Source organism: Cupressus sempervirens, chromosome 10, assembly GCF_028749045.1.
Source record: "Cupressus sempervirens isolate cs-2001-9-10 chromosome 10, ASM2874904v1, whole genome shotgun sequence".
Classification (NCBI taxonomy): domain Eukaryota; kingdom Viridiplantae; phylum Streptophyta; class Pinopsida; order Cupressales; family Cupressaceae; genus Cupressus; species Cupressus sempervirens.
This window is the reverse complement of record NC_143127.1, coordinates 725989433-726003980: the sequence shown is the minus strand read 5'-3', so window position 1 is coordinate 726003980 and position 14548 is coordinate 725989433. Positions and strand designations below refer to the sequence as shown.

Genomic DNA, 14548 nt, shown 5'->3' with positions numbered 1-14548 from the left:
TCATGTCTTCATAGATTGCTAGTTCATCCGCTTTAGAGAGAAATTGGAGCACATATTCTTTCATCCATTCAGTGAAGCACAATAGGTTACAATCAAAATGAGCGGAAAACTAGGTGTATGTGCATTACAACTTGCGTCTCCTCTCGCACAAGACTAAAGAATACAAAAAAGGGGAGACAAAGAGGTGGGATGTAGATGCAGAGTTGGCGGACTTGGATATTTCTCCTTCTCGGCTTACAATTGAAGACTTTAAAGATTTTGATGCCCATACTATTGTTCTTAGTGTCGATCCCATTGGCCTTAACTCTATTGCTGAGTCAACTAATGCGGAAGGACTACAAGAAGAAGAAGAAGAAGAAGAATATGAGAAGAAGAAGAAGAAGATGATGATGATGATGAAGATGAATATTAAAATTTTATACATTATGATTACTCGACTTGAAGTTGAAACAATGATACTTGAACTTCCTACTATGATCCATGGATAATAATTTACTTCAAGCTTTTAAGTTTTAATGTTTTGAATCTTTGATGTTGAACTTGAGAATTGAAATATATGATGGTGTGATCTTTATTCATGATGCTATGATTACAACTTACGTGTCTAAAGTTTATGCCTATGGTGTTTTTGTTGTTTAAATAATTAACTTAGTTTAAGCCATGTGATTTTATGATACTCTATGCTTCTAAGCTTCATAAATATGTATATATATGATTTTTTATAATTTTTACATGTTTTTTGTACGAACAAACCCAAAACCCTTTCCAAAAAAATTTCGTACCGACGAACAGGTTCTTCAAACCCGTATTTCGAACTAAACTCGAACCGGTAACTAAGAATAAAATAAAAATGAAATAAATTAACCTTTTTACGATTATTGAAAAAAAAAAACAAAAAACAATAAATTAGAACAAAAAAATTTAAGGGAAATATTTTTAAAATACAAAACTTAACCTTATTTCTATTCCATTTTTGTACAACCAAACAATGGATTAACATATTCCCAATCGAATTCTAGGTGAACCAAACAGGATTGAAATTGCCCTTTTCTATTCCCATTTCCCATTTCCATTCCCATTCCATTTTTCTATTCTAATTTTCAATTCCTATGGCAACAACCAAACGGGCCCTTAGAGTATTACTTATGTGCTTTAGATACTGAATTCCTTCATTCTTGCACCTGTAATTCCAAAATAAGATCCTTCATCTCAAGAGTGCTTCATGGGAAACCCCATCTTTACAAAAATAATAGTTTTTCTCTTCCTATGCTTTCAAGGAAAGCATCTCAAAGAAGGAAGACTTCGTTACATAGTAATATAGCTTACTGTAAAACATACCTACTGTAATGTTGAGAAAGCATATTTATCACGATCACAAGATTTAAAAAATAATAAATATATCTTGTAATATGCTTGATTATGTCATTCATCATCAGTAGATTTAGTGCAATATATTTAACACGATACTTTAAAATCCTATATAGAGTGCTGCAAAAAATAGATTTAAAACATAAACAGACATACATACATATGTGCGCACGCGCGCGCACACACACACACATCCACTTTCTGGTTTCCATACAGGGAAATATATCGAACTATACAAAAAACATGTAAATTTGGGAAATAATTGAGCTTTGATATAAGTCAAATCACAACATCAATATTCATCTTTCTGAATGGGCAGCCAGAAATGCATACCTTTTCTCTTCCTCTTATTTGTGCTTGCTGCTTCAAATTCTGGTTCCTGTTAGTGAAAGCAAGGCAAAATGTGTATACAATCAGCACATGAAGAGGTAGATAGAAGCAACATTACATTCAATTGGCAAACCATCAAGCAAATCACCTTCAACAATTGATTGCAGTGAACCTAAATCCTACCTTGGATAACAATATATATACCTACTGTCGTAACCTTTTACAGTGCATATTAAAAGAAAGGTTTGATACATAAGCTTCCTGTTGTATAGTTTTCCCTACGTTGGACTTAGTTGGCAGAAATTTGTGAGGTCTTGGGTGTTGATGAGGTTCATAACATAGGCAAGATGAGAATGCATGGGATGAGAGATTGAGCACCTGAACAATGAAAGAATGGAAAGTGCAAGGAAACTCCAAGATTATGAATGAAAATGCTGAAGGGAGGTAGGAACTCCGGGTGTGGCAAACCAAAAATCCTTACTCTTGCCTAATTTCTGTCCTGATCTTGAGCAGTGACGAAGTTTGCTCAATGGAAATCAAAACAAGTTGCTAAAATCTGGTCTGTTTGGGTGAAATTCCAAACAATTTCCGACCTCTTGTTTGATGAAATTCCTAACAATCATTGGATTTCCAAACATATTTCAAAGCCTAGTCTTCACAAGTATAAGATCTCCAAGCATTTGTCCTATGTTCTAACAATAGGCAAATTTCTGCCCAGCTTGGAAGACTTGTTCCAACAGGTGTTGAAATCCTGACCTAGATGAGCAAGGCTAAACATTAACAAGTGTGCAATCCCAACACATGCCTGATTTCCAACTGATTTGGGCAAAGGTAAGCCCTAAGGCATGGTGGAAATTCAACTTGCAAATTTATGAAATATCTTAAGGCCCTGCAGGAGTTGCACACAGCAGCAGCTCACCCCCTCCAGTAGTACTCAGAGACGACACGGAACCTCATGAGTTGTATCCTTTGGTTCTTGGTTTCTTCTCCAAGGTGGAGCACAGCTAGCTCGTGGCTGGCAGCCGCTCCCACCTATTGGTGTTCTTTGTATTGCTTTTCCCCAGACACTGTTTAGTGCTCCTGTCATTGGTTGGTTTCTTTTGTTGTTTCTTGGCAGTCTCTTAGACCCTCTTTGTGCACTCTTGTCGGACATTAAAGAATTTTTCTTTATCTTTATCTTAAAGGAAGGGTGTAATCTGGGTGTGTCTGAAATTTCCAAACATCTATCAAGGAATTCAATCCGATCACCATGCATATGTCAAAACAAATATCAAAACTTTCAAACAGTATTATACAAAAAATTCCAAACAAAGATGGGAAATCCAATTTGTTGAAATAGAAATCCAAGAACAAGATGAAATAACTGATGTTTTTTCAAAACACTTAGTGAAGCTTTTGAGATGACCTAAATGTAGATTCCTAAAGAAAGTCGAAAATCCCACCTCCCTTGATACAAAAACTTCGTAAGAGATCGGAAATTCAACCTCCCTCAAGACAAAGTCCTAAGCATATGAAAAAAATAGCCCAGCAACGAAACTAATTCCCAAACACTTGATGAAATCCAATCTACAACAAGATGAAATATCCAAACAATTGAAGGAAATTCAGTTTGAAAAAAGTCAATACCCAAATGAATGAGGGAAATCTAATCCAACTTGGAGATGGCAATGCACTTCCAATTTCAATTATGCCAAGATCTGAAGCAATATCAGAAATCCAGCATCTCTTAGGACAGATTTTAAAATCCTTTTAGAGAAAATCTTTCTCCATTGAGGGGAAAATTGAGGTTGTAAAGCTAAGTCAGCCTAAAAAAGAGAATAAACAGATGGCAAGCAAATCAAATTCATAAGCAAGTCGACCTCTTTACCCAATGGGTATGGCTATTGGATGTGAAGCATATAAGAACGCCTAACACCTCATTTAAATCATTGTGCAATGCAAATAAAGAGTGAATCAAGTGCAGAGCAGAAATAATGGAGGTGAAAATTAAAATTAAGAGTGGGAGTTGAGTATTTGACAACAACTGATGAGGATCAAGATTGCAAGCTGAAGAGTACACTTGAACTTTGAGGGAAATCAGAACTTTTGAAAAATTCAACCAGGTATGAAACCAAAGATGATTATGCAATGTAAACTCCTGATTGAACTAGTGATTTACTGGGTGTTCTCAAGAAAGAAATCAGGTGTTACAAACTCAGAAAATCAAAACTTAACGACTTTAGAGAGAAAGTTGTAGGTCATGTGCAAGATGTCTTCTTAAGTTAATTTCCCTCAAAATCTGATTGACAGTGTTAATGATTATTTTCTTATAAAATATTTTACTTTTAAGACAAGTCTCCCTTCTTGTTTAGCAAGGATCTATGCATGATGGTGAGATGGAGGTGACATTGGAGGGTGAAGCTCAAGTGAGTGCACGAAGAAGTGTAGGCTTCAAAATCAAATGTGATAGAGGAGGTTCAAGATGAAGATGACAAGTAAAAGATGGCATGGAGCCGAACATTTCACTAACAAGGTTGAGTACAACACCAACGTCAAAATAGAAGAATCAACAGGACAGCTAGAAGTGATTTATTAGGCAAGCAAAAGAGATTGAAACTGGAAACCAAAAGTGCAAGTGCAAATGCAATGGCCTAAGTCAACAATTTCAACAATGTAGAGGAAAGAATCATTAGATGCCTTGCTTAAATTTTGCCTCGCAAAAAGAATCAGTGTTCCACAAGAAAGCATCATTAAGATGATCAATGTCATATATCCAGACTTGTTGAAAACCACAACCAAGGGTGATGATTGAATTGCAAATATATACATATCATGGGATAAGGGAACTCAAGATACAAACCAAGTTTGAAGAGATAAATGATTGCATGAAAGATGATGGTGAACAAACAATGTAAGTGACAGCATCATGATCAAGCCCAATCAAGGGAAGATGAAGTCCTACAGGTTAAAGTGAAAATAAGAATCGTGATCAAGCCCAAACAAGGGAAGAGGAAGGTCAAGAACTTCAAGTCAAAAGAAGGATCAAAGCCAAGAGATCAAGACAAGAACAATTTCAACAGCATTTCAATGAGAAGACTTCCAAACCGAGAAGGATAAAGAAGTAAAGCTGAAATGAGGTTTTCAAGAAAATCTTGCTAAGGTGGTGCCCTTTTATTTCAACCAATCAAATTATTCCAAGTTGGCATGGGAAATGAATTAAATGTATTCTCCAACAAATTTTCTCATCGCTCCATCCTTAAGAGGATATGTATTTCAAAGCAATGCAATTTGCTCATAGGTCAACATTTAATGCTTGAAGGTGATAGTTAAGACAAAGCCTAATTAGAGTTAATTAGAATTATCAAGAGTGTTGATCCTGAATCAATCTGAGCTGACCATTGTACTTGAAGCCTCTTTATAAAGCTTGCTCATTTCATTTGTAAGGAGCCTTCTGGAGAATTTTTGTTAAGATACTCCCAAAGTAATTTTTGATTCACGGTGAATTAATTATGTTATTTTGATATGTTGCATGGTATCCTACTTCTCACTTAGATAGGATTTGCTTACGTTGAGTAGAAGTTGTTTATGTTGAAGTAGATGATAGCGCTTATGTTTTAGGAGTGTAAGGAGCTATCATTCTAACATATTGTGGTTGAGTTTATTGGAAGTCATTAATTCTCCCGTGATGCTGATTGAACCTGTTCATTAGAGAACTGTGCTTTCATTCTCTGAGTTTCTATGAATGTTTGCTTAAATCTGTCATTGAATTCATGCTTCTTCCATATGCTTCCTCATTACAACTGTAGCTATTGAAGGTTTTGATTGGTTTATTATCTCTACCGTTGGCAAATTCATTCTACCATATTTGTCGTTGCCTTTGTGTCTATGATTATTGAAGCAGTTGTTTATCGCTGCAAGCTCATATTGCCATCATGACATTCCATTCTTTGCGGCAGTCATTGTCACTGATGCTCTAGTTATGTTAAAGATGAATCATCTCTCTTGTATAACCATCACCCACAGTTCTTTTAATGTTTGGAGTGCAAGCATCACTGGGGGTAAGATCTTTTAGTATTATCATGGTTGCTGGAAAATGCTCAAGTTTGAGTGTGTAATCAGCTCTTGATGGCAATAATTGTGTCTTGTCAGAGGATTGGTCTTCATTGTAACCACATGGCCTTCATATCTAATGGAATACAAAATATAGAACGGCAACAATCGTCAACCCTTGGTTAAGCATCAGGTTGTGTTTAGCAAGTGTAATAGATCATGGGTGTGATGTCTTCAAGTGATTTGAGATGATATTCTTCTGTCAACTGATTGATGTATTCCTCTGGGCAGTGGTGATTTTTAGGTTATTTACAGTACAGTGATAGTTTGAATAATATTGCTCAGCGGTATATCATTCTGTGTAATTACTATGTGTCTAGTTTTTCCTATGTGATCTATGAATCAAAAGGAGTTTATATTTTGTAGATGCCTGATCCTACAAGGACATACTACTAGTGGTTGTTATGTGTTTAACAGTTTGTTGAAGCGGTTATTCTTCAGTCTAATCTTGTGTAGCTTTGTATTGAATAACTGAATTATTCAATAAAGAATCCTCTTCAAGTGTGGCTGGATTTTGTTCCCCTCGGGCAGGAGGGTTTTCCTAGGATAAATAACTGTGTAATTTGTTCTTGGGTGTTTTTTAGTTTCAGAATATTGGTTATCTGCTTTTCTGGTTCTAAATTTAAAATGGTATCAGAGCCAGGTTTAAACAAAAGATTCAGAACCAGAACCTTTGGGCTTCTATCATTTGGGCTAACATATATTCGGCAAGACGAAAGTACACATTATAATATTTGGCTATACTCTGTCCCTAAATTTTTTTTTACAGTGGCCTGATTATTACCTTGGAGCGGAATAGTAAAAAGGTCATGGAACCTAATGGCTTGTATATGCCGCAAGAAAATCATGGGTTTGAATATTGAGCTTCAATGAAAGGAATGTCCTTTATTAAAGGGGAGAAAATATATCAAAGCAATCGATGTCGTGAATAGTTATTTGAGCAAAAATTGCCACGAATAATTTCCTATAGTTTGGGGAATATATTGAGGTTGTAATGGATAAAATTAAACTTAGGATAGTAATTTATGTATTCTTATAGAATTGGTTTGTATATTACTCTTCAAGTAGTCTTGATTCTATGAAGTGTGAACTATTATTAATTCCTCTAAAATGCAGGATGAATTGAGGAGCAGAAGGATGATGGGCTTATTATCCAAAACTGCATTAGCAATTTAAAGGAGGAAGAACTTAAGACATGCAGTGAGGAAGTCATGTTCTTTTAAGACATAGCTTACAATTGTGAGTCCAAGTTGATGACAAATAACAAAGTTGGTCAGCCTTGGATGGAGAGTTTACATCTGCAAGGAAATTGATAAAGATGAAGACACTGAACAATGGAGAACCTATCATTGTGATCAGCTTCTTCTAAAAGGGGGAAATGACATTCAGCTAGAGTTAAATTCCAAGAATTCAAGGCTCGAGTTGAGAGCATTAAGGTTCTACAATCAATAGAGCAGAGATACACTTCTAGAGAATTTTCCTGCAATCTCCGACGCATGGATCAAGGGGGAGTTCTGTGAAGAAGCAAAAATGTAAGCAAAGTGGGTTGCAATGTTGCAAGGCCAAGTGCTTAAATCATTGGTAAAACTCTCCAGCTGTAGAGAACTGAATTGCTCAGTCAATTTGTATTTGACATTGGTAGTTCTGCAAGCTTATTCAGAATAGGCTTCAGCGATAAGGTCGAGAAGGATAGTCCTCAACTTACGCATAGCAGATGTTTTGGAGGTATATATTGAAACAACATTCAGCTAAGGCAAGCATTGCAGGCAGTCTTGAACAAGGAGGTCAGGAGATCGATGCAAGTGCTTGAAGATTCAAAGGGAGCTTGAGAGGCAAATGGAGAGTGGCAGGTCCTTTGCAAAGGATCACCAACCTTGAGAAGCAATGTAGCTTTGATAGCTCATTGTTTGATCAAATATTGGAGCCAACACTAATTTATCATGATTATCTAAGTTGTAAGAATGCTGCCATTGTTGAGAGCGAGTCTGCTGTGAGGGAGTCTTACCATCAATTGTTTTGTTCTATGCTATAATGCATTTTTCTCTAAGAGGGAGAAATTTGAAGAGAACACCCTTGTAAAGCATTTTTCTTTGAGAGAGAAATTTGAGGTGACATCCCTTATAATGCATTTTTTTTAAAGTGAGAAATATGAAGTGAAAGTCAATGGAAATCTCAGATCTTTCTACAGTGTTTGATTGCATCACCAAGTACAAGGCCCTTCAGAACAATCCCTAGGATTGTTTCAACTTTCTTTCGTCTTTTTCCTTCTTTAGTTTTCATGTTTGTAGTTGGACAGAATGAACTGCATGAGATGTAATTACATGTAATTCAATTGCATAACCTTATGACATGTTTGAACGGGTCAAATTCAATTTAGTTGCTCCCACTATTCCCTCCTTTTTCTCACTTCTTTTCCTATAAAAGGAGCGTCTCTCTCATATTTTATTGTATGCAAGAAAGCTTTGAAGAAATTGTGCAAGCATAACTTTGAATGTGTAGTACTCTTTTGGATGGAAAGTGAATGCAAATAAACAATTGGAGCTGAACTTTGATTGAGTGCCATTGTGATTAGTGCAAAATGGAAGCTTTGACAGTAATTTGAGTTTGTCTTCTTTGATTCATGTTATTGTTGTTGATTTAAATAATTGAGCATAAAGAGTTAAGAAACAATCGGGTTCGAACCTTTGATTGGAAACGATTGTGATAATACATAGACTAGGAGCTTTGATTGTAGCTTGTATTACCTTCTTAATTCACAAAAATAATTAGAATTCTTTACTTCTGGAAGTCTTTGAACCCCAATAGTAAAGGTTATTCTTATAGAATAGATTAAGACCGGACTTAGAGCCAAACTGATATGCTTTCAACTAGCCTTTAGTGTTGTTTAATCAGTATCACTGTTCCCAGCTTTAGATAGAAGTGTCGTGAGAGATTTCATCTTGCACATTACTTGCTTTGCGGGTAAGTGGTTTCTTTCCTAAAAGTTAAGAGGAAAGAATATTGGTAATACCCTTTCAAAATCTCTTAACTTCTTGCTTACCTTGAGTTGATCCAAAGAACTGTAAGAAGGGGGAACCTTCCCTTTAAGGTAGGCGAGACTTTGTCCCATACGTTGTGGCTGAGCATCCTATTTTGCAACTAGATTTTCACAATATTGTCGGTTGCAAAATATTCACACAACACATCACTATGAATTTAAATTACGAGATAATCATTGATTTGTAATACATACTTAAGCCCTAAATCCTTACTTGTCTCCTAATCAATAGCCTTAAGGAGGATGGGGATTTACTTGTCATAAGGTGCATGACACCAATCTACAAATAGGCTCCCTCAAGGCTTCAAGACCCTGTCCTCATACCGTTTCGGGAGTTTCCTCCTACATTATGAGGTTTTACTCTGCCTCTCCGTACACAAAACCAACCTATCCTTTTAATGATGTTAGTGAGTGATTAAGGAATAGGTTAGGTATATATTATTATCTTATGTATTACCAATATATACATATACACATTAAATATAACATGGCATATATATGATTTCATTATATATATATATATATATATATATATATATCCTTAATAAAATTCCTTATCCCTAATAATATTTAGATATATTATTCTGTAAAACAGTATTTAATTCATAGATGTAGTCAGCATAATCTCCTGTCGCACAATGATTGCCAGCATCGTAAATAATTTCATTCCTTACTCTTCAGTATCAAATATATTTATAATCTCTAATCTTTCTCCTGATGCAAATCAATATGTTTTTTACACATTCTATATTCAATAACTATGATTCCATTTCCTTATTCATCCTTTGACGATGACTAACGCCATATATAAATTATAATATGCTTTCTTATTCCTCATCTGATGTCCTGAATGAATGATGAGAAATGCTTTTTATGGCCGTGTTCTTAAATGAAGTGAATATTGCATAAGACACATCTGGCAATCACACCATTTACTGGCTATGTTGTTGTCTTGTGTCTCCACCTTAATCTCTAATTTAACATCATACTTCTTTGTGCTGTCTTGAACTGCCTTCTCGTAACTGCAGGTCATAATCTTAATTATTTTATCCTCCTCCATTTATTGACCATTATATGATTTATGTTACCTATCCATGTGTCATCGCATCATTACCTTATGGCTGATTATCCAAATGGATAAGGTGTAGGATGGTGATAATTGTGAAGGCTACAATAGTATGTGTTTATGGAATCTTAATTATTGCTGAAGCTTCCAACCTACAAAATAATGCTCACTACGAAGGAGATGACCTTGGAAACTGCAATCGTTCAAACTTCAGACAGATTGCTCCACACCTCCCACAATTTCTGAAATTCTAATTTAGAACCACCGTTCCTTCTAAACTTGTATTGGCTCAGAACTAAAACTTAACGAGCAGACGGACTTGGTTTTCTATTTCCAATAGTTCTATAATATTTGGTTTTTCATTGAAACCTTTTAGTTTCCTTTAATTTATTTACCAAGCATATATCTTATAAAGATTGTAAATATATAAATTATATTATATTTGTTTGTTTGTTTTTATAATTTAATTTTATTATTATTTATTATTAAATTTTATTTCTGAAAGGAGATGTTACACAGTAAGATAAATGAAGACTGTTCAAAACTAAGATGATATTGGTATTCTTAACAGCTATCAAACAATGTTCTGGCTATACTAGCACCTAGGATCTGAGAGAATGCTAAGTACAGAATGATTCTAGAAACATTTGGAAATTCATCAAACAAACCAATCTACCATATATGAGGTGATCAGAAGCTCACAGACCCAGTTCTTGAACTCCAACTGAAACAGCATCCTGCAAACACGTGCAGAATGTCCTCAAAATTGCTAAAAAGAGGTTAACCTCTTCAAGTGGTTTCGACTAGAAGGAAAAATACCCTCTCCATAAGATTTTCAACCATCTCTAAACATTTCATTTCTAAGATTGTATTATAAATTTTACTACAATACAATTGATCACTTTTTTTTCTATCGCTACTTACCAGTTGCAAACACGAACAAAATTGTATCTGCTATTGTCGTTGGAATTAATTGGTAACAGGATCTTCAGGTATTAACTCATAAAATAATATGCCTAGTTATTGCAAATTTCAGGGAAAATGAAACCAAGATAATTTTAATTCTTAGTCATTATCCAAGGAAAGTAAAGGAGCTTGTTTAATGTTCCTGCAATATTCAAAATTTCAAATGACTCAACTAAATTGATTGATTAGGTGGTCTGAGATTTAAATATCCTACGGAAACTTTAATTTATTTATTTATTTATAAAATACAAAGTAATAAATTACGATTGTTGGCCTTGCTTGTATATTTGCAGCATTGTGTGCCATTTCGGAGGTACAAGATCCTCCCTATTCTAGCATTCGCAGTTTCTGTAAGAGTCACTTCGTACCCTATTCTGCATGTTGGTCCAAACCTGTGCAGTTTCACTTGAAGACAAGTTTGTAATAAATAAAGATATTCATGCTATTATCTATACAACAACTCTGTTGGCGATGGCTCATTACTATTATATTCCTATGCTGATTCATTGTTCCACACATAATATTATTGCCAATACTAATCCGAGCCCCTGTGATAATCTTAAAGAGATTGCAACTGCAGCATTGTAATCAATCACAAAAGCATTATAGTCATTACAGATTGTCAAGCCAAAAAAAAAACTACTGTATAGGTGGCGTGATCAGAGAGACCTGCGGGCAGCAGGTCGTACTGTGGTGGAGTAAGCAGGCTGTATGGGAATTGTGAAAGCAACACGGGGGTACAGATGGACAAGACGCTCTCCATAAGATTGTCATCCATCTCAAAACTCTAAAATTTCATTTGTAATATTGTAAATTGTGAGGAGAATCCTACATTTTACTACAGTACAACTGACCACTTTTTTTTTATCTCTACTTATCATTTGCAATAGCAAACAAAATTATATCTGCTATAGAATCAATTGATTACAGGGTCTTCAGGTATTAACTCAAAAGTGCATATAATAAGTTAGAAATTACAAGTGAAAACGGATACATTCTCATAAAATAATATGCCTAGTTCTAGCAAATTTCAGAGAAAATGGAACCTGGATAATTTTAAATCTTAGTCATTATCCAAGGAAAGTAAAGGAGCTTGCATAAAATATTATATGCTTACATTGGCAGCAATGTCAGCCATCTAAGTTGTTTTTTGTTGCTGGACAGAACTTATTACTTGTTCATGTAGAGCTCTCTTTCTCCTCATTATGTCAACTGCTTGACTGACTGGTATCTGAAAGATTCAATAATACTTGAGAAACAAAATTCTATGAAATGTTCAACCAGACATAGTACACCAGTAGACACTAAATTACAACACCTGCATGCGCTTTGCTTTTGCTGCTTCCCCTTCAGTCCCCAGAACAGTTTGCTTAGGCCTGCATTCAACTCAATTTTAGTTTAGAGCATATTCCAGTCAACCTCAAAAAGGACCACGAGATTACAATATCTTGTTGCAATCTAAGAATTATAAATATTAAAAAAGTAGGACAGTGAAAAATTATAATAATATGCAAAAATCAAGAAGCTCGACTTCATACAAGTCAACAACAGAGCAAGTGCTTACTATATGTATGCTTATCTTGCCTGAATTTTTTCAACCGCTCTGAGAAAGCTAGAGCAGCAGTCTCACTACTACCAATTTCATTTTTAAAAATTGGATGTAGCCCTTCCCTAGGTAAATCCTTTACCCTTTTAACAGACTCTCTTGATGCGGATGGCTTTGTCTTGGAATATAAGGGAAATGCGTTCACAAATGCCTTCTGCAAAGCTCTAAGCTCATTGGACTCATCTAATTGCTCCCGTATTTTTTCAGAGACTAGATCCAACACAGATTGTGGAAAACGCCTATAAATAGATTCTCCTTTTTCAACCATTGCATTGATCCTAAACAAAGCTTTCTCTCTGTCACTTGCAACCTCATCCTCTGTTGGCGCTGGTCGAACAGGTTTTGACAGGAAAAGATGCAAGTCCAAAAGATACGGCATGTCTTCTCATGTAACAAATGAATATGTTGTGCCAGTTCGGCCAACACGAGCAACACGACCTACTCTGTGAACAAACAGTTTAGGTTTAGGAGGAAAATCGTAGTTGACCACATTATCCAAAAGTGGAATATCAATACCTCTTGCAGCAACATCTGTTACAAGTAATAACATTGTTTTCCTTGCCCTGAACTTTGCAAGATGAATTTTACGGGCAGCTTGATCCATATCACCATACACAACAGACAATGTAATTCCTTCTACTCTGAATAATTCATTTAGGAATTCGACGTGGTGCTTTGTTGCAACAAAAATCAATGTTTGCTGATCAGTACCAATCTGCTCTCTTACCAGATGCAGCAATGCAGCATATTTATCTTCCTGTCGCAAACTAAAAAATGTAAGTCTACGATCGGGGCTAATCTTATTCTCCAAATCTAGTCGTACAAGGTGTGGATCTCGAAGGCCTGCCTTTGCAAAATCAGCAAGCAAACGAGGCAGAGTTGCACTAAAAAGCAAAGTTTGGCGGGTCTCACTCAACTGAGCAAGTATTTTTTGTAGCTGGTCTGCAAAACCCATTTCAAACAAACGATCTGCCTCATCGAACACTACATACTCCACAGTTCGAAAAGACATTTCTTCTACCTCAGCAAGATGATGCATAAGACAGCCAGGAGTTGCAATAATAATGTCTGGACTTTTAGCTAGTTCTTCAAACTGAGTCTCCATGCTATCCCCACCCACAAGCACGGAGATCTGCAGCAAAGTACCCAAAGTTAAGAAAAATCATTCTGTGCCAAACAGAAGATAGTAAGAAAATTTAAATACCTTGAGGCAACAGATTTGAATGATACCTGTATAGCGACCGAGCTCTTTGCCAAACTTATAAGTCTGAAGTACCAGCTCCCTTGTTGGAGAAAGAACAAGGGCTCTCACTCCAGCACCGGGTGAATGCTCCTTTAGCTTCTCCAGCAATGGGAACAGAAATGCTGCAGTTTTACCCGAACCGGTCCCGGCCATGGCAACAACATCCAATCCAGACATTACCAGGGGCATTGTCTTCCGCTGTATTGGGGTGGGAACTCGATAGCCCTTCCGTTTTACTGCTCTCAAAATTGGGGGGCTCAGACCTAAGGACTCTAAGCCCCCTGATTTAGCTTTCTTCTTCTGCTTCTCCTGAAACTTCATTTGTGTTACGGAGCTTACCAGAATGTCCTTTGCTCTCTGTAACCCCATCGCGACGGACCCGCCGTTTAAGCTCCAAAGAACAAGGATTATATTTCACGGAAGAGGGGTTTAAATTTCCCAATTTCAAGCACAAATCTCCCGCATAACATCTGGGTTTCCAGCCGCTCTGTGATTTCTGAGGTTCTTTCCTACAACCTAATTTGTTACATTTCAAACTCGTCGATGACTAGGGGAGATCGCGTTTACCTAAACCGAGTTTTGACCGTTTATAAATGATAACTAGCAGCTTTTAATAAGTGAGTGAAGAATGCAATTTCATTTTATCAAAAAAATTAATAATATTATATATAGATATTCGATAAAGTCAAGTCATAATATTTTTAAGAAAATATAATTTTCTGAAATCAATTGAAACAACTCTAGTCAAATAGAAGGAATTAGATATATACTAAAGTACAAGTTAATAATCTTTTTTGTTTTATCAAAAATTGAAGATCAAAAAAAATTAAAATAAGATGGAAA

At 35.7% G+C, this 14548-nt stretch overlaps 1 pseudogene across 1 annotated transcript in view; it reads right to left on the bottom strand.

Annotated features, from left to right (window-relative positions):
• Positions 1-14287, bottom strand: part of LOC149535879 (putative DEAD-box ATP-dependent RNA helicase 29) — an 86252-nt pseudogene extending 71965 nt beyond the window's left edge. The window contains exons 1-5 of the transcript XR_016356734.1: positions 13693-14287; positions 12441-13629; positions 12175-12232; positions 11974-12087; positions 1702-1747 (exon numbers count right to left, since the gene is read on the bottom strand). The product of XR_016356734.1 is annotated as a putative DEAD-box ATP-dependent RNA helicase 29 (transcript). The remainder of the gene's footprint in view (positions 1-1701; positions 1748-11973; positions 12088-12174; positions 12233-12440; positions 13630-13692) is intronic.
• Between the last annotated feature and the right edge of the window lie 261 nt (positions 14288-14548).